The following is a 19,746-nucleotide window of genomic DNA, read 5'->3' on the forward strand; positions in this document are numbered from 1 at the left end:
GCCTGTCTCTGGGAGGTGAGGTAGATCATATTAGCATTTATTTTGAAGAATCTCTCCATGTCAGCCGGAGCTCTGGGTTTTGTGTTTGCATTGAGAAGAAAACACAGTGCAACCAAAGCAGAAAAATAGCAAAAATCCCTGGGAAAAAGCCTGATTATCTTAGGCCTTGGTATTTAAAAGCACACCAGAATATTTTCCTGCCCTTTTTTCATCTCCTGCTCTCTTACATCTGACTCATTCTGCATCATATAACATCTTCCAAATTATTGTTATTAATATTATTATTGCTATTATTAGTAGTATTACTATTTGGACCTTCTTTTCTTTGTACTTGAACTGGAAGCCCTAACTTTTATCATGGTGAGGCCAAAATACAAGGAGCCTGAAGCTAAAACAGAATAAGAACAGCAGCTGGAATCATCTCCATGGGAAAGGAAAGGAAGGGGTCAGGATGATGTCCTGGGATCCCTAACACTTGTACTGGCTTCTTCCTCTCCTGTTATACTCCAGAGGGGCTTTGCAATCGCTGAGGCAGGAAGGAATCCTCGGCAGCCACTGCTTGGCTCCTGATTTCCAGCAAGAGCAAGAGGAAGGAAACAGCAGTGCCTGGATAACCAGCTAGACAGACAGCCAAAAATGTCCGTAACATTTTGTAATCCCAGTTTCTTCCCTGTGCAGCTCTGGGACCCCAGCCAATATCAGGGCAGATGAGCAGTCATCCCGTCTTCCTAGGGATGCACTGGGCTTCCTGCACAACCACATCCCTGCTCACACAGGACAGCAGCCGGTTACCAATGCAGCCCCATACAGCCTTCCGCTGGAAAACATCCTGAGGGCGATATCACAGTGTCTTTGTTTTTTGTTTGCTGTTTAGATATTTTCCTTCAGAAAGAGATAATGGCTTGCAGTACTTAGATGTGTGCTTCTCTCTGGAAAACTATATCCTTTTTCTTTTCTCCATTCCTAGCTCTGGTCTTGTTTCATTACCTCTCTCCATTGCCCATCATACCTGTTTACTCTTTTCTTTTTCACCCGGTTCCACTTCTTTCTGTTCCTGTTTTCTTATTCTCAAGAAAAAAGTGAGAACTCTTTGCATTCCCTCAAGCTTCCCTATTTCTTGTTTAAAGTCTCTCAGCCCCTCCCAGAACCTGGATTTTTCTTCACAGGAGAAAACAAAAGGTCTAACATCCTTCCCCTATCTCTGAGCTAAGGCAACCTGAAAGAGATAAACATGTATTCATCTCCGGTGCTCCCAGATGCATCTCAGACAGTCTTCTTTATGGGAGCAAGATAAGACAATTTCGTGCAAGAGATGAATATCTGTAAGCAGCATTAAGAACAAGAGCTCTGGTCACCAGCAAGGGAAAAGAGATTGCTTAAGCCCTCAGCTTCTGTCGCAAAGACTGTACTCTCATGAATGAGAAGTGCGCTGGGAGAAGTATGTGCCTCTGACACTGTATTGTATCACAAGATATCTTTCAACAGCCAAAAGGCCAGGAACAGAAAGATAAACTCGCCTCTATTACATGGAAGACTTTCAGGTAGCCTGCAATGCACATCTAAGCACTAGGTAGGTGGGTGACCCACCACAAAGGCTTGCAAGGGGAGATTTTAGTTTTGATGTCCATGGGGCTGAGTGAGCCCTGCATCAACACAGTGGAGGAAGACGATGCCACACACCGCGCGCTCACAAGCCTTGGTCTCAAGGGATTGTGTTACAGGAAGGAAAATACATTCCAGCTTGATCCTGGCATCCTCTCTTTTCCTCTTTCCCTTGCTTGGGACCATTTTCTGTCACAACTAATCAAGGCTCCAGCACTCCTGCTCTTACTAACCCTGACTGGGAAGAAGGGATAGCCCTAGTCCCAGTGGCTGATGTTAGTGCTGCTTCAGCAAAAAGGCTGAAAATCCATACTTTGCCACAGAAGGTGGTGACTGTAGCTAAAATGAGCCTGCAGAGGTGCAGGAAAAGGAAGTCCAGGGAGGAATGTGAGCATAAATATCCCAGTGGGGGACTAAAGGAGAGGTCCTGGAATCCGAATGCCATTCAGCTGCTTTAAAAAAAAAAAAGAAGAAAAAAAGAAAAAAGAAGAAGAAAAGAAGAAAAAAGAAAAAAGAAAGAAAAAAGAAACAAGAAACAAGAAAAAAGAAGAAAGAAAAAAGAAAAAAGAAAAAAGAAAAAAGAAAAAAAAAGAAAAAAGAAAAAAGAAAAAAGAAAAAAGAAAAAAGAAAAAAGAAAAAAGAAAAAAGAAAAAAGAAAAAAGAAAAAAGAAAAAAGAAAAAAGAAAAAAGAAAAAGGAAAAAAAAAAGTGACCTTGTGGAGGAATTCCTACAAAATCACTAGGGCACCTGGAAGGGAGAGGAGAATGTTTTTGTGACAGCAGAGAGAGGTACATAAACTAGGTTTTGTGGTATGAACTTAACGGTGAAATTTCATCAGTTAATTCCCTTTTCAGAAGGTTCAGGCTGTTTACTTTCATGTAAGGCTGCCTCTCCTCTCATGTTATCAATGTCAGAGGTCAAATCCTGAGCAGTTAAAAAAATGTGTTATTTTAAAGCTATTTATATTTCTAGGCAGGATTGTAAGGCAGGACTGGCTAGCCCACAGAAGAGTCAGTGAAGTGCAAACTCTTTCATATCTAGGAAATGAGTTGGGTCAGGTAGGAATCAAGCATTGTTAGTGCCTGGCAAGCGATGACTGGTCTATGTGCAATGACTTCCTTGCTCTGACTGCTCTCTGGTGTGAACTAATGTTGGCAGTTTCAGCCAGCAGAAGGAACGAATAGGTCAAGTTGGCTGAGTTGTGTTGTCCATGACTCTGGATCTTTGACACCTAGGGACTGGCCCCGGTCCCAGTATCTTTGTGCTGCTGTTCCCCTGGTTCAAAAAAGACAACACAGGTATAGTAATAAGAGCAGATAGTGACCACTGCCAGCATGCCTCTTAGCCTCCTTTCTTCTAGACTAAACAAGCACAGATCCTTTAACCCCTCTTTGGAGGTTGTGTGCTGTTCTGGTAGCCATGAGTGGCTTAGGTTTAGCTGCCACTTCATAAAATATAAGAATCACTTTTGATAGGTGATTGATGGTAAAATGCTTAGATTTTAAAGGTAGACCTCAGCCACAGAAGGTACTGTAGAAAGTTATCACATAATTTCACCCCTTGGGCTCAGCTGGAGTATTATCTGAGGATGGATTGACTTTATACTGTGTCAATCTGCAAATTCTCTAAGCAAACAAAGATGCTGCAGCATTTATATTGTATGTGTGTTGTTCTATAAGATATTCAGGGCTTTCAGACACAAGAAGGAAAGAACTAAACCTAACATTTCTCCTTTCAACTGTGAAGGTCCTGCTGTTTACAATTCATTTTTTATGTCATTTAAAGGCAATTTACTTCAATAGCTCACTTGTGAAACCATCTATTCAGGACAAAACTGAAACACAAAGCACTGAGGACAAGGCAACTGAAATGATCCTCCCACTCTCTCCCTATTAGCAAGGATATTGGCTTCTGATTCACATTATAGGCTTGGATACCTTGCAGACAGTGTTAGCATTCTGGCTTTTGTGGTGCAGAAGAGATTTTTTAAAAAGACTTTCATTAAATTTCTTTGAATTTTTATGTTTTAAAAGCATGATGAATCAGAGTACTCCACAATGTTGTTTTGCGTGTGTTTTTTTAAATGAAGATTGAATCTTAGATTCCTCTCTGAATGCACGAGTCATGATTTGTTTGACTTTTTTAACAAATACACTCCTTTTTTCATTATTTTCCTCTTTACCAAAATAACTGCCAAGTCATCCTATGAACTCGTTACTTGACTATGTGTTTGTTCATTTTGAGATGAAGGAAGTGGGAGAAGGGAAAACAAACATCTTCCCTGCTAACATGCAGTCTCAAATATTTATTTTTCTATAAAGTAAATCAAGCATGAAAAGAACAAATAGTTTAAAATTAATACCAAGAAAGTCAAAAGTCTTTTAAAACATGTTTTAAACCCAGATACTTTCTATTGGAAATTGCAAAACCAGAAAAGTGTCCAGCAGTGTGTCACAGTCTAGAGCAGTGATTGCATCCATGAAACGAAAACAAAGCAAAGCCTTCATCAACAGCAAACCAGACTGCAGAAAATTCCTTCTCCAGAGAGTTATGCTAGTCTTTCTTTTGGCACCGTGGATACCCTGAGAGAAATTATTCAATGAATTAATATTTGAGGAAGCAAGAAAAAAGGCAAGAGAGAGTAAAACAAGCAAATAACCTACATGAGCAAACAAAAAAGTACCCTAATGGGAAAAGAAATATTATTTGACTGACCCAATTAAGCTTCTATGTGAGGTGCCAGCTCTGGGCTTCTGCTGACTTCACGACTCAAATGTCACCTTGGGTCATGGAAAGCAGCAGCTCTGCCCCTGGTGATGCCTTGGAACTATCCAGGATCTTGTGATTCTCCCAGACATACACATTCAGCCAACTTGCAGTGCAGGGTTTTGACGCTTCACAGAAGTGCTGCCATCAGGCAAAGTCAAGCAAAAAAAAAAAAAAAAATCTACAATTTTGACAGATATGATTCCTTTCAAGGTGTTACATCACCTTCTACTTTCTCATTTTGAGCACTCTTAACAAAGATCTGATTCATGTTCATGTTAATGCTGCTTCTGATCAGAGCCCTTCTGTAACACAAGGGATGGCTGGCAGCAGGGAAATAGTTAACAGGTAGGGGAGTTCAGGAAACAAGAGAAGAAGGGCTTTGAATCCTGCACTTCCAGATGAAGCTGATATGCTTGTTCCTGATGATAACACTTTTCTGACCAGCTCTCCCTTTTGCTTGTAGAGGAGAAGGAAAACAGACACATAGGGAGTCACCATCTCTTGAAAAAAAGAATCACTTCAGGGCTAATTAAGCTCACAAATCAAGGAGAGATGTTCAGATGGAGGCCTGTTCAGAGCACGTGCTCCAATGCCTGACAAGATCCAAGGAGGAACAGGACTGCTATGAGTCAGAAGAAGGGGTAAAAAATAATAATCACCAAAAAAACCCAACACCAAGACCCATTTTCATAGACTCCCACTGGAAATATTCTGATAGATTTTGACAGAACTGGATTGTTAATATTTATGAAGCCAGGCAAGACCTCCAGATGGAAGCTGCTCTGTAAGTGCTAAGCTTTGCTATTAATATTTATTAATCTGAAAGTGCTTATTTAGTTTTTAGGCAATTTTTGCTTCATCCTTTTCCGAAGCAAACTGACATGAAATCTGTGGGATCTGTGAATTCTCAGCTTCCCACTGCTGCCTGTGATGTAAATTGTGCTTCAAAGAAAAATTAAGGGAAATACAGAAGTTCAGAAAGTCACAATGTGAAGGCTCAAGAGCTGTTTGCAGAGAGCATTCCTGGCAAGTGCTGAACATTTGGACTCCACACTGAGTAACATAAACAAAGTTTTCGGACCTGATCCTGTGGCCTCTATGAAGTATGAAGTCACAAGGAGAAGAAGATTGCAGGAACTTCCTCCCAAGGTCATGGATATTTTGGTCATGTTTGTACTGACAGGTGTTACTAGATGGTATTTCAGGATGGCAAGGATGCACTCCACCTTCTTGCCTGGAACCATGTGGCAACACTTCAGTGGTGCTAGCACTCAGATAATGTAAGCAAGAGGGCGGTTATGTGGACACCATACGTATGTCTACACTGCAGCTTGGGTAGTCCTGGTCCCCTGATCATCCAGACTAGCCCACCCAGGTTCCCTCTGTGCCCATGTTGGGATGTCCTCCCAGAGGAATCCAGGGAAGGAAACACATCAGATTTTGTCATCGTGTGCAGCTGGAAGACGGCCAAGCTGTGCATCCAGCAGCCAGGACTGCACAACTGTCACAGCAGGGCATAGTGTGGCTCCGTTGCCCTTACTCAGGGGCCTTAATTGTGGTACTGAGTTAAAAAACTGATGAAAGCCTGTTTGTGTTCAGAAAAAGGAATGAACAGAACCAAAAGTTCCTGCAAAGCCTATGCAGGCAAGTGAAAGTTTCTTCTGCACTCATCAGGCCTAAACCTAATGATTAGAAGGAATCAATGAAATTTGCTGCCTGTAATCTCACTAATTTGAAAGAAATCACCCTTAAGTGCAACTTAGAGAAGGCTCTTTTTTAAATCAAATTTTACAAAAGGAAACAGAAACTCTACTCTCATAAAAAATTGCTCTATAAATGGCCAACCTCATTTTAGCCAATGGGTTCACATCAATTTTTTATTCCTTTTGGAGAAAAAGAAACACAGAACATTGGTAGTTCTTTTTTCATCTGTCAGTCATATATCTTTTAATAAAATGTTGGGTCTGGAAAAAATACTTACATGATTATAGTGAAAGGTAAGCTGATGGCTTATTTCCCCCTTGACATGAATATGCTTCTTATTATATGCAAATATTTTGAATAATTGTCCTTTCTTATTCAAGAACCAAGACTCTGGCTTTTTGTTAATATAATTAAAATCTTATTCTCCCACCAAAAAAAAGGTAAATATTTTTCCCCCCTCTAATGAAACAGAAACGTTAAAATAAATAATTTTCAAAGCAAAACAAAACAAGGGAAACTCCTCCTCAACAACTGGGTCTCCACGATAGCATAGTATGATTAGAGACATGAAAAAGCCACTAGCAATTTACATCTCCTATAGTATGCCTTTTGTCTAAATGATCTAATATGGGGTGAAGTGAACTCACTTTTCTCAGACTCTTGGTGGGACATGAGATGGCTCAAATACCCTGTCACATTTTGGCAGCACAAGACTGAAATTACTACAGCAAACTGCACAGCAGAGAGAGCTCCTTGGGCTTGGCAGTGCAATAGTACAGCTAGAGGTGTTGGTTGACTCAAAAGGGTGTTTGTGAGATTTCTAGTCCAGTCAGATCAAAGCTGCAGCCTATGCCTCATCCCCCCATTCTTTCTAAGTCTTCCTACAATCTGGAAAAAATGAAAGAAGAAAAGCCAAATGCAGTTTTCTGATTTCAGCAAACGCTGTAGCTGCTTCTGTCTCCTAAGACCAGACTTCCACAAGTTTTATATAATTCCAGATTCAGCGCTGGCCTGAACTCTTGTATGGCAGGAATGAGCAGAGCTGTGGGTGCTGCAGCCCAGTCCTCAGCAGGTACCTTGCACTCAGCTCATCCCAGGGCCGCAGAGAGGCTGTGACCCTGTGCTGTGCAGATGTTTGGATGGGAAGTGCTTGAGTCATAGGACTTGCTGTGCCTGTGGTTGAGCCTGTGCTTCTCCTCCCAGGACAGATGGTCTTTCAGGTGACAGTATCCTGCTTCAGTCTGAACGGTGCTTAAGCACAGAGATGCCAAGTGCTCTCTTTTCCCTACTGCACATCAACGCTTTCTTCTAAATAGGTCATCCTGGGTATATCTTGGCTCCTCTGGGGTGCCTAGTTCTGAATGGCAGCGGTGGTACCATCCTTCCTTTCCCACTGTGTGCTGATTTTACTCTACATCTTAAAGATATCTGTATGAGTAAATCTCAAAGCTTTCTTCATTTTGAGAATACACATCTGCTGTTGGTAGCAGCAGTGCACTTGCAAATATAATCCCCTGTTCCCGTTCTTATCGGAAAATAGAAATGAGTGGAACTTGCCATTGTGTGGTTATTCATCCCCTCTGTATTATGCCAGGTTGTTGTTGTTTTCCTCTCACCTTCTCATTCTTGCATTGTATTTTTATAAATGTGGTTTCTCAGATGTGTATCTTTATATCTAAAATAACATGAATGGGTAACAACACAGGAGGAAGAAAATCTCTCTCTGCTGAAGATGTTGCTAATACCTCGGCACTCCTCGGAGCTCCTCAGAGATCTCTGCTCCCTCAGGGTGAAACTGTTTTCAGTGCAAGCTTTGCCAAACTTACAAAGAGGTAGCCTGAGTATAACACAGTTTGGCTTTTGAAATCTTTCCTCTCCCTTCCTTTATGTTAGACACCATGCTCCTCATCGTGTGTGTTCCTTGTGAGATGAGGACAAATATCCTTACATACACGCCAACAGCAACCCAGTTCAGTTATTATAGCGATGTCTCTCTGAGGTGTGTTACAACCTGCTGGTTAAAAGGAAAAGTAGGTTATCCCCACACTACATCCAAGGTTTAACTTCAGGGGAACTACCAGATCCTTCCAGTATGACATTGTCTGCAGACGTAATACATATATTCTTCATTCCATCATCCAGGTTTTTAATAACTCAGGCTGTGAGACTCCTGGGGAAGCTCACAAAATATATTCTTTTTTAACATGAAAACATTGATACTTGCTTTATGGTATAGTTTTGTCACATTTCAAATGATTTCAAAGTACAAGTATTCTACAATTTTAGTGAGAATTTATTAAAAGAGTTACTAATGTGAAACTGTAGCAGACATGCTACTTCTCTCCTATCTGTCGTGCTACTTCTCTCCTGTCTGACTGATGTACTACTTCTCTCCTGTTTGCCTTGCATGGGCAGCCCCAATATATGTATTTTCTTATTAAGTTATTGAACCCAGTCTTATCCTTTGAGTAATTAATGTTGGAGTTCAATAAGACTCATACTAAACTGCAAAATTTTCTGCTCCCTCAACAATAGTGTGCTTACTGCCATGTTTAGCAGCTTTTGAAATTATGAGGGCCTACAATGAATAAAATGGTTCTCAAATTATGGATTTCCCAACTTCAGGTATCCAGGGAGCTAGAGGAATAATGAATAATCTTATCTACTACTTTGTTGATCACCTCTTGTTCTTAGATCTTCCTGTTTTTACTAGCTGCTTTGTCCCCTCCTCCAAGTGTCTCTCCCCATGAGTGTGTGTTCTCTTAGGAGAAAACAAAATTGATATTGTTTTGAGTCCTTAAAATGACTCCCCTATCAAGTGCAGATAAGTTCTAGTTCAAGATGAAAAAGCACCTCTCACCTTTACACTAAGATAGCCTATATCCCCCATAGCAGTCATCCCTACATTTCAGCCCCTGCTTATCTCTTTAATCTCCACTTGCATCTTCACTAGGCATGGTTCTTCTAGGCATGATTTTCTCCCGAGCAAGTTGCATGCTTCACACTCCATTTTTTATGAGGCATCTCCCAATGCACACAATACTCTTCCAGAGAATCTGGACCTGAGGCTTCTCTGTCCTGCCTGCATGTGCCTTGGTCCTTGTTATCTGAGCTTTTCAAGGTGGGAACTGGTCATTCTGATTTCCTGGAAATGCAGTTCATTGTCCTGATAACACTCTTTGGGGAAGAATATTAAAATAATTTAGTGATGATGACACATTTATTCCATCATTCTCTTTAGATGTTGGGAATAGAGACCTTGGGATCACCAGAAGCAGATCTTCCATTTCTAATACAATTATGGCTAAGTCTTTAGCTTGTTCTGAAATAGTTTGGTTTTCTACTTATTTACAGAAATTCAATAGCGAAGACACCCAGGAAACCAAAGGTAGCCCCCAGCTGCTTTCAGCTCATGGTCAACTGGTGGAGTCCACCTGGTAGCATAAAATATTTATATTCAGGTAGCAAATCAAGGAAGTCAGAAAATGTATCTTCATTCATTATTCTTCAAACATGCAAACATATACATATCCGCTCACTGCAAAAAGCCTTTGCAGCATGGCTGGATGGTTGGTGTACCATACACATAGATGGGAAGCAAACTTCAGCTCATGCTGTTTCTGCAGAGAATGCCTTTCCTTAGGGTGGTCTCTCTCCTTTTATAATAATGGGAAAACAGCTGGTCACTGAAGCTGTGGCACTGAGAGAAGTGGACAACTCAGGCAGACAGGTCACATTACATATAGGTTGTTGCATTTTTAAATCTTTTTATTTTCTTCAAGATGAGTCCTCTTCTGTTCCCCCCTCCACACACACACACACACACATACACACAGTTTTCTTCCTTCCTTCTGCACTTGATTTCAGTGTCCCACAGCTTAGATGTGTTCTTGTGCTGCTGTAATGATTTTGGAAGGTACTGGCTCAATTAAACAAAACTAGAAGACAGTGTAGCGATGAAAAGAGCTGTGCAGTTACTGGTGTGGAATGCCGAGCACTTCTGCAGGCTGGTTCCCGCGGGTAATGGAGGGGCAGCTGTGTGAGCTCCTGGAATGAGACATCTGCATCTCATAGAAAAAATGATTCAGGCCCTGGCCGTATGGACTTTGTTTTCCCCCCTAAAAGAGTGCAAAGGGGAGGTGTCAAACTTTCTGTCTGCAGTGTCTGTAAGAAGTGCTGTTTCCCCAGACAGATGGCTTTGCTTGTGAATTCTTAGTTACATTTTCCCTACTCCATTTATTGTGCAGTGCGGTAGACACTGTTTGACTGCTTCCAGCCTCCTCACACTTATCTCACACCTACACTGTGTAGGTGCAAATCTCCATTCAGACACAGGCTTAACCATATCTTAGGGCAAGCCAGCACTGACCTAAGAATGTGAACACAAAAGTAAAACCTCTCTGTTTTCTTTTTGCTGTATGCCTACCGCTATGGAGCTCATTTGCTTTTGTGATCTGAGAACACTGCCAATGTCAAGTGGTCCAGTCAGCGCCGGGGTACTTTCCAGGCAGCACTTCATAAAACATGCCATAAGAGTGGGAGAGTATAGGACACCTGGAGTTTAAATTGCTTTGCATACCGACTGGATGCACTGCCTTGTACCTCATACACAGAGCTGGACCAAGGTTTACATCAGGCTGGCTTTTTGGCCTGTCACCCAAAGCATGATGTGTGCCTGGGCACTGATTTTGCTGGATGGCAGTGAAAAATCAGTTTGCAAAGCGTGAGTAGTCTTTCCAGTACAGGTTTCCCTCTCCCATGTGCTCAGGGTGTTCAGCTCAGGAGTTAGGGTTCAGGTCTCTCATTTAACTGAAGTACACTGGGAGCTCCTTCTGCATCTGAAGGGAAGTGAGGATTGTTGTCATCAGTCCTGCAGCTGACATGACCATTTGGTCTGCCTTGGTGAAGAAAGTACATACTCTGCCATGCATGCTACATGATTCTCTTCACAAAGTTCTTGAAAGTTTCATGACCTTATACATGTGCTACACAATATCACAGGCAAGCTTGTTGCTAGATTTTACTGAAGTTATAAAAGTGAATACAAATCTACCCATTCCAGGAGAGAAATGCTGATGTCTTTACCATTCTGAAAGGAAACTCTTTCACAGGCATAGACCTATACACAGAGGGAGAGATGCTCTTTTCTTTTCCCTTACACCCATTTATTTTATCCAGAAGCAGAGAAACATTTGGCTGAAAAGAAGCTGGTTTCAATTATTGCTTCTTTTATAACAATGGATCTTTAACATCTGCTAAGCAAGGTCAGCCCCATTGAACAACACCCTGTTCTGTTTTAAAAAAAAGAGTCCCTGTGTTCTCAGTAAATATGCAAGGCCTGCATCTGAAAAAGTCACAGGCCTGTAGAAGGGACCATTGTGTAGTATGACCTCTGCTATAACATAGATCATTGAAATGCCTGGAATTAAGTCCTGTTTAGATGAACAACATCCCTTGATGTTAGAAAGGCAAGTTGCTGCAAATCTGCCCCAGTCATTGGTGGGGTGTTGCAAGAATCAGTTACTCTCAGGAAGACCTCCACTCTACCAAAGCACATTGTGTTACTCTAAGCCTATTCCCTTTACTGTTAGTAACATACATATCACAGTGTCCTCGACCAGTATCAGTGTCTATGTGACCGTAATTTTTGAATTTGATCATTCGACTGGTTGGCTTCCAAAGGGCTGGAGCATTATTGCAGTATAAGAGATGTCTCTGATGGAACACTTCTGGAAATAGTCATATTTTGAGATAGTTCTTCAAAGTCTTGGAGAGAGATCATAACTGATGTTATTTTTTTCTTTTTTACTCTTCTTTCTAATCTTATGCTTAACGGCTATTCATTTCCTCCAATACTCTTGCCAAGGAGTGCTGCAGAAGCAAAAAGTTTATGTGAGTTCAAGGCTGAATAAGAGTTTGGAAGAGATAACCTTTGGGGAAGTAGGCATACAACATAGACTCAGAAAATCCCCTGAGCTAAAATAACTGGAGGCTGGGGGGAGTATTAGGGGGCAAGTATCATAAATCCTTGCCTTGTTTTTATTCTCTCCTAGGAGTTCACTTGGGTTCAGTGCTGGATTCTGTCTAAAGATACCCTGGCGCTGAATCAGTAAGACTTTTCTTATGTCTTTTCTTACGGCGAGTGCTCATCCTAGGGAAGAAGAATCTCTTGATAGGTCTGTTTTTCTGGAGGACAGGCTACTCTCTTGATTCATTAGGGTGCCCATTTTCTTCTGGTCTCTGTTGCTTTATCCAATACCAGAAGAAGTCTACGAGGATCTTCACATCATCACATCTTGTTATCAGGTTAGATTTGTGTTCCTATTCACTACTCAGATCTTTGGGTAGATGTTTTTGGCTGTGCTACTTCCAATAAAGAAAGTGATGGCTTTATCTTTCCCTTTATACACCTTACTTTAACAGTGAATGAGTGTTGGTAAGGTGTGTTAGGGTCTAGACTGTTGGATCTAACATGTTAAACCTTCCGCATTCATCTGTGGTTTCAGCAAATGCCAAATATGACTTTTTAGTAAATTTGTGTGAAAATAATTAAGCAAGTGGGACTGGGAAGACAGTGATACAACTACATTTGCTGAATTACCTGGGCTGAAATCACTTGCCAAAAGACATCCTATAGTTAGAATAGAATTCAGAATTTTACCTAATTTCAGCCCAATGGCTCTGTCCCAAGACAGTTCTAGTTACTTCTATGAGGACTTCAGTAAAAGTCACTTGACAGTTGAATGTTTTTACTTCACCATGATCGTGTTGGACCTTTAAAAGATTGTCTCCCTCTGACAAAGGTTTCAGTCAGGGTGATTATTGTACTAAACAGCCACTAAAATGTCATCCATACAGATTGCTTCATTTTCATTTCCAACAGGACTGTAGCACAGGCTGTCTGTTCAGCTTGCATTCTTGTATGATTTGTTACCATTACCTTTAGTGCTGTCTTGGCACACAAAGTTATTAGAAAGACGGTGCAATGAGAGATGGGTAGTTAAAAGATGCATAGATGCAAGAGCTGATAGAAAAAGGTTGCCTAGCTAGTTGGGTAGCTGGTGCACAAATAAAAGAGCATATAATTATGTGCAGAGTGTAGGTAGGCCACATATCTTTATCAGTATATGGCAAAGCTGACTATCATGAACAAAAAAGCACTGAGAATAGGTCATGTGAAGCTAGTGTCTCTGGTAGGAAATGAAAACCTTGGATATGAGTTGAGAAAACAACGAGCACTGCCAGTCCTATTACTTTGGAGACATAGCCAAGTACAAATACTGAGCACTGGGAGGATTGCAGGCTTGATTGGAAGTTTGGCTTTATGCTATTTTTTCTTTTTTCGTTTTTTTTTTAATAAACACATGAAATGCAAGCAAATACAGAAATGTTTAAATGTTGTGCGTTACAAATTTATTTCATGGCATCATCAGATCAAAAGAAAAAAAGCATACAAATAATTATTTCTTTCCTATTTTAAAGAAGAGTAGACTGGCAATGACAGCTCTTCAGAATCCATTTGCTGTGGTAAATGACTAAAAATATTTTAAAGCACTTTTTGAAAAAAATTTTTTTACAAAGCACCTGTTTTAGAACCAAATGAAGAAATGGAACTCCAGGGAAATGAAGAACATATCTGTATCATTCCACTGCAAAGAAGCACCACACCCATGGAAACCTTTTTGTACTCTGCTTTATCAAAAAGATGGTGAAAGATAGCCCTAGGCTCAAGATATGTATGCCCTAGCTTGCTACAGAGATGGAAAATATGAATTGCCATCATCCCCTTTTTACAGACATAGGAAGAGTAGCACAAAGCAACCATGTAATTTGCCTGAGTCACAGAAAGAAACTGTGACAGAGTCAGGAAGGAAATCCAGCCTGTTAAGATCTCCTCACCTTGGCATCCCTCTACTTCATGAAGATCTTGAACATGCAAACAAGGTCAGGATTGAATTTATCATTTTCAGCGTGTGGCATGGGACTAGCCCTGGGCTAGCTCAGTTGAAAATGTCTTCTAGCAACAGCTCTCCTATGCCACTGTGTGTCTGAGCTATGCTTTTTCTGTATTTTCTTTAAAACCCATTTTCTCCTCTAGTTGTAAGGACTAGTTAATGACTCCTTTGTTGGAAACATGGGCTTATGGCTCAAGCTTCAGCACAAACAATTACGAAGACAATTAGCCAAAAAGTTTTAATCAACAGAGATTTGCCTGTAGAAACATGGCTGCTTCCAGGATAATCAACTTGCAGTAATGATTGAACCTGCTGCTTATGTACAGAAGTACTTAGACTAGAAATTTTGACCAACACTAAACTTTCAACTGTTCAATACCGGTATTTATTACACATCACAGCTCTTCAAGCTAGATTTCTTACTCAAAGAACTCTTTGCCAAAGATCAGTAGTCATGAACAGCTGTTGTTTGCATGATCTTGAATAGTGTGGTTTGCCTGAGAAAATAGGATAGACCTATGAAAATCATGGCTTCATAACACTGACCTGTACTTGTTATTTTCAAGAGAGAGCAGGGTGTTCCTTTGTCAGCTCTAACAGCTAAGAAAAACTTCACCCAGTATTTCAAATGTCCATATTGTGTGTTCCTGACTTCCTCCTTCACATCCTCCCAGAACTTTGGTCTGCAAAATCCAGTCACTCAAAATTAGCTGTATTCCATCAGCTATGATGAAAAGTAACCTTTGTGAGTCACCAAAAGTGAAGTGATCACTTGTTCATTTATCATGTACAACTCGTGATGAGAGAAAAAAAAATTTCTAAAGAGGAACAGGAGGGCCAGGACTGCATGTCTCTGTAGCAGATCAGGAATTTTCCATGAAGATGTGAACTTCATGTATACTGTGTTTTATGTTTTAATTAGTGCTATGAGGGAACTGGAATTTTACTGTGGCAGTAAATTATGTGATTTAGAAATTAGATTTTGCTCCAAATAAGATTCAGATGTTGAAGCTTCTCAGGGATGAAAATATTAGTTCAGTGTCAACTAAATTTTTGCAAACCCAATTTTAGCTCAATACAACATTTTAAGTACGTCAGGTTTTAGGAGGGGTTTCACAAGGGGTTTAGTTTTGTTTGATTGCTTGGTTTGGTGGTTGTTTTTTGGAAGAAATTCCTACCAACATGGACACATTCCCACCTAATGTTTCTATCTATCCGGATGAATTAACATTTCTGAAGGAAAACACATTATGCAAGATTTATTTCTTGAATGTTTCTGGTTTTGGAGCTTGTTTTGTTTCTTCCTTCATCTGTAAAAGATGAGCTAATGTAGCCTGAGAATGTGCTCTGAATAAAGGGCAGCAAGTAGCTACCGTATCTCAGAGGAAGAAATGGGAAAGAATTAATCTCAGTGAGTCTCTGTCCCTCTCCTGGTTGTGACTGACACCATTGGCTGAAGTTATTGCCAGACACCCAGTCCCGGTGTCATGGGATAAGTCAGTCATTCAATCAATCTCACAAGGCAAATCACATTAATAATCCCACCCTTTAGAAAAGTGTCCACAATGTTTTTCTTTACCTCTGGTACAAAAATATTTAACATATAAAGCATTATATTATTAAGAAGTGACATGTAGTTTTCAACAGACGTTTGCCAAATACCCACATTGAATTACTCTATTGACCTCTACAGTGTCAATAACCAAGCAATGTTTGGTAGTAACAGTGCTGTAGCGATTCAGTAGTAATGCAATTCCATTCGTTATTGCTTTCACTGGAACACAAGACATGTGGCTGGGAAAGACATTTCTGCCACTGAATCCAGCCTATGTTATTATAGACAGCAATGTCATAATATAATTCCCTTAAGAAATTTATTAGCGTCTGTCTTAAAACTGTTTACCCACTGATACTCTTAGAAGCCAGTTCTACAATCTTACTAACCTAGTGGGTAGGAAATGTCTGCTAATTTACAATTTTAATTTATTCAAGGCAAGCTTATGTCAATGTATTAATGGTCCCAAATTATCACTTAATTTAAATAGCTCCTGTAGCTCTTCTTTCTCCTTGGAGATTAATTTTATCCCTGTGATATATTTATAGGGGGACCAGTTCTATAATCTCCCAGATTGTCTTATGTTAGAGCATAAAGGACAAACTCCACATGTGATAAGATAAGCTCTCCATGCCTCCAGTTGGTCTATCAGTGTTCTCTGTAACTGCTTATGTTTGAGCTTATATTCCTTGAATGCAGGTGACCAGAACAGTATACAACCTTCCAGAAAAACTCCCCATATCATGCTGTTAATATTTCTCTGTCCATAATACAAGAAGTTTGCCCGATTACCAGCCAGGATTATGTCTGAGATTTTGATGTATTTCAAAGTGTTGTCCACTACACCCAATACCTATCTTGTTCTCTGTCATTTCCAGTTTGAGCTCATGGCCTATAGTCTGTTAGTAGCCTCCAAGAATGTGACCTTGTGGTTTACACAATTTAGTTTCATCCCATTTCTGTTCGCATTTTCAAGGTCATCCAGCTCTTCCTGTCTGGTATTCTGATCATCCTCTATTAATGATGCTTTTCAACTTAATTAGAGCACTCCCACTTCTGTGTCATGATAATGAAAATAAGCAATCCGGGAGGAATTCCACTACTAATGTTTCTAGAACAATAGTTCTCATTTTAAGGCAATCTGTTGTATCACCTTTTGTGAGCTACTTGCTCACATCAGCTAACTGAAAAATGTCCAATTTTTTCTGCACAAGGAATGCTTCCTTACAGAACCATCTTTTAGCTGATGACAATAGATTATGAGGACAAGTAGTAGAGGGATTCTTTCTTTCAACATTTAATGCTAAGTTTGAAAAACATGACCCACTGTCAAAGTACAACACAGAGGAATCTTTCAGTGTTAGTGGGCTGGACTTGATGGTCAAGCAAATAAAAATTTCTACATTTTGTGGCTGCCTAAAGAAAATCAAAAGAATTTGTAATTGCAACCAAAATAAATGTCTGCAGTCTCTGCAATGTAAAACATCAGTTGAAATCAATATAACTATCAGACAAAATAATGTTCTACTGTGTCTTGTTAGCCTGTCAAGCTAATCCATGCAAATAGTCTTTATGCATAACTGTCTTATTCAGATACTTGGATGTAATCCATCAAACACTTCTCATCCATTAAATATAATTATATGCTTTGTTGGAATAACCAGATGTTTAGTGCTAAGCTGAGCAGATGTCTGTGCTTCATACCGGAAGGTTATAAACCTATTTACACCAGCAATAAACTACAAGTATTAAAATGATGGAGGAAGTGAAGTTCTCACTTCATTTTGGCAAATTGCCAGTAATTCATTCTCTTTGGATCAGCTTAAAAAAGGTACTAAGTTTGCTACAGGGTAAATTTGACATAGGATTTTGTAAAACTTGGCTGACCTTTTGGAATGAGTGTAATGATGACCCCTTTGGGTCCCTTAAACAGACTTAATTTATCTTGCAGTGAGTTTGTTTTCGAAGGTTCTGGACAGGGATAAATAAAAGGCACTTTGTTAGAATGGTTCCTGATCACTCCAGGAATGTCTTTGGGGTGGGGAATGCAGCTTATATTCTCAGAAGAGTCTTTTGAAATGTAGAACTGGGTTTAGGCAAACTTCTCCCTTTGTTCACTGCACCTCCTCCTCCTCTTCCCTGGAATCTGAGACCCAGATTCAAAGCTCTCAAGTAATAGTCCGCTGAAATATCCGAAATGTGTTTATTCTGAGACAAAAATAAGTGATAGCCTAGAATCTGTTGTCTTACATCCAAATATATGTATCTTACCCTACTTGCCTGAACTTTAATATGTTTTCAATGGTTTATCTGCAAGGAGAACTCTGCTGAAAAAAAAATTCCAAGTAGAACTCTGCTGGAAGCATGGAAATGGGTAGTTTTTAAGGTGGTAACTAGAGTTGCAGTACTAATTTCCACAAGAGTGCATCTGCTATGTTACGCCTGCTATGAGGCATAGAACAAGGAACAGATAATGTGAGGCAGAAAGGGAAGTAATCCAATGTAAGGAGTCATGAATAGCAGTGGAGGGAACAGGTGCTCATTGAGTGGACATCTATCTGCCTGCTTAGGGTTTATCTGTTTTTCAAAGTAGGATTCCTCTGGCATTAGTCAGGGATAGAAAGAAATTGCAAGACAGAATTACTCAGAAGCAGAGAAGTAATATGACATTGGTCAAAATACCGTTATGTCCAAGTAATTAGACAGGAACCTGAAGGAAAAGACCATAGTGGCTTAGGAGAAACTCTCACCAGGGACTCAGAGACGGGGTGTGAGAGACTGAAAGAGTTAATGTCTCAAACAGTGTGGCGACTTGAGGCGCTATTTGCATGGCGACGGCAGGTCGGTGAGCACGGGGTGGGGGAAAGCAAGAGCGGGATGTGGAGAGCGCGTCGGAGGATGCGCGGTTCCAGGTTCTGCCAGACCTCACCCCTCACGACCACCACCCCCCCCCCCCCCCCCCCCAGCGCCTGCGCAGAAGATTGAGAACTTTCTGGAACAAGAACCATGTAAATCCTGAAGGGGGTGTACCTGGAGGCGGGGATTAGCCAATAAAAGGCTTGCCCCCCCCCCCCCCCCCCCCGGGAAGTGCACGCACGCCCACCCACCACTGGAGGATTGGAGGATGGCTACGTCTGTCATCGTCATCGTCATCGTCATCGTCATCGCGGGATCCAGGGGTGGTGATACTTTTTCTTTCTCTTTCCTCCTCTCTTCTCCTTTCCTTTTCTTGCTTCTCTCTTCCTCTGCTCTTCCAATATATATATGCAAGTTTGGGATGGGGTTGCCCGGAAAATAGCTCCATTGTCAAATCGCCTTTGTTCGTTCGTTAAACTCGTCAGGTCGTTAAGTTTGTCCGTTTGTGGAATTCGCCAGTTAATAAAGTTGCTGGCCAGACTGTTCCTCTGGGTCATTGTCGTGACTCTGCCGACCACGCGGCTCTGCCGAGCAGAGGTTGGCTTTTGTCGGTACTCAAACAGTCGGGGAATCGAAAAGATTCACCCCTCTCGCAACCCACCGAGTGGGACGAGACACGGGGAAGATTTAGTTCCCTACAGGGCACCAATAGTGGGGTTCAGGCCTTGGTTCAAGAAGAAAGAAATATTTAAAATAGTGAAAAAAGCCTCACTTTATTGATTATGGGGAATTGCTCTGAAAAGTCACATTACATTATTTCTGTTTTCTGATCTGATGAGCTTTGCAAGATTTCCGGAGCCAATGTTTCTCTAATATTCATCCCTGCACCTTTGAAGAAAAAATTCCTTTTTTAATGCTCATAAACTATGATCAATTGCAGTTACACACCCTGAAAATATGTTTACAATTGCACTGGACAACTAAGCTAAAATTTGAATGCAAGGCCTTTAGATCCATTTCTTCTCCATAGAACACTTCCCATCCTCCCACAGAGTCTAAAAAATAAATAGATCCTTTTTAAACATTATCAAGGAGACAGCTTGTCATTGCATGTTAGCTGACTCATTAATATTTCTGTATCAATGATCATCTAGGCTGATGGAGAGCCATTGAGCTATTTAGATAATCTCTCTCTAATGTCTGTAAATACAAGTTCTGTTTTAAAAGTTTTCATGTGGTTTGCAGTTATTGAGTCATATTTTTTACTTCTTCTGAATGCAATCATGAAATGTCATTTCAGTAATG

This window comes from Mycteria americana, chromosome 9 (assembly GCF_035582795.1).
Source record: "Mycteria americana isolate JAX WOST 10 ecotype Jacksonville Zoo and Gardens chromosome 9, USCA_MyAme_1.0, whole genome shotgun sequence".
Classification (NCBI taxonomy): domain Eukaryota; kingdom Metazoa; phylum Chordata; class Aves; order Ciconiiformes; family Ciconiidae; genus Mycteria; species Mycteria americana.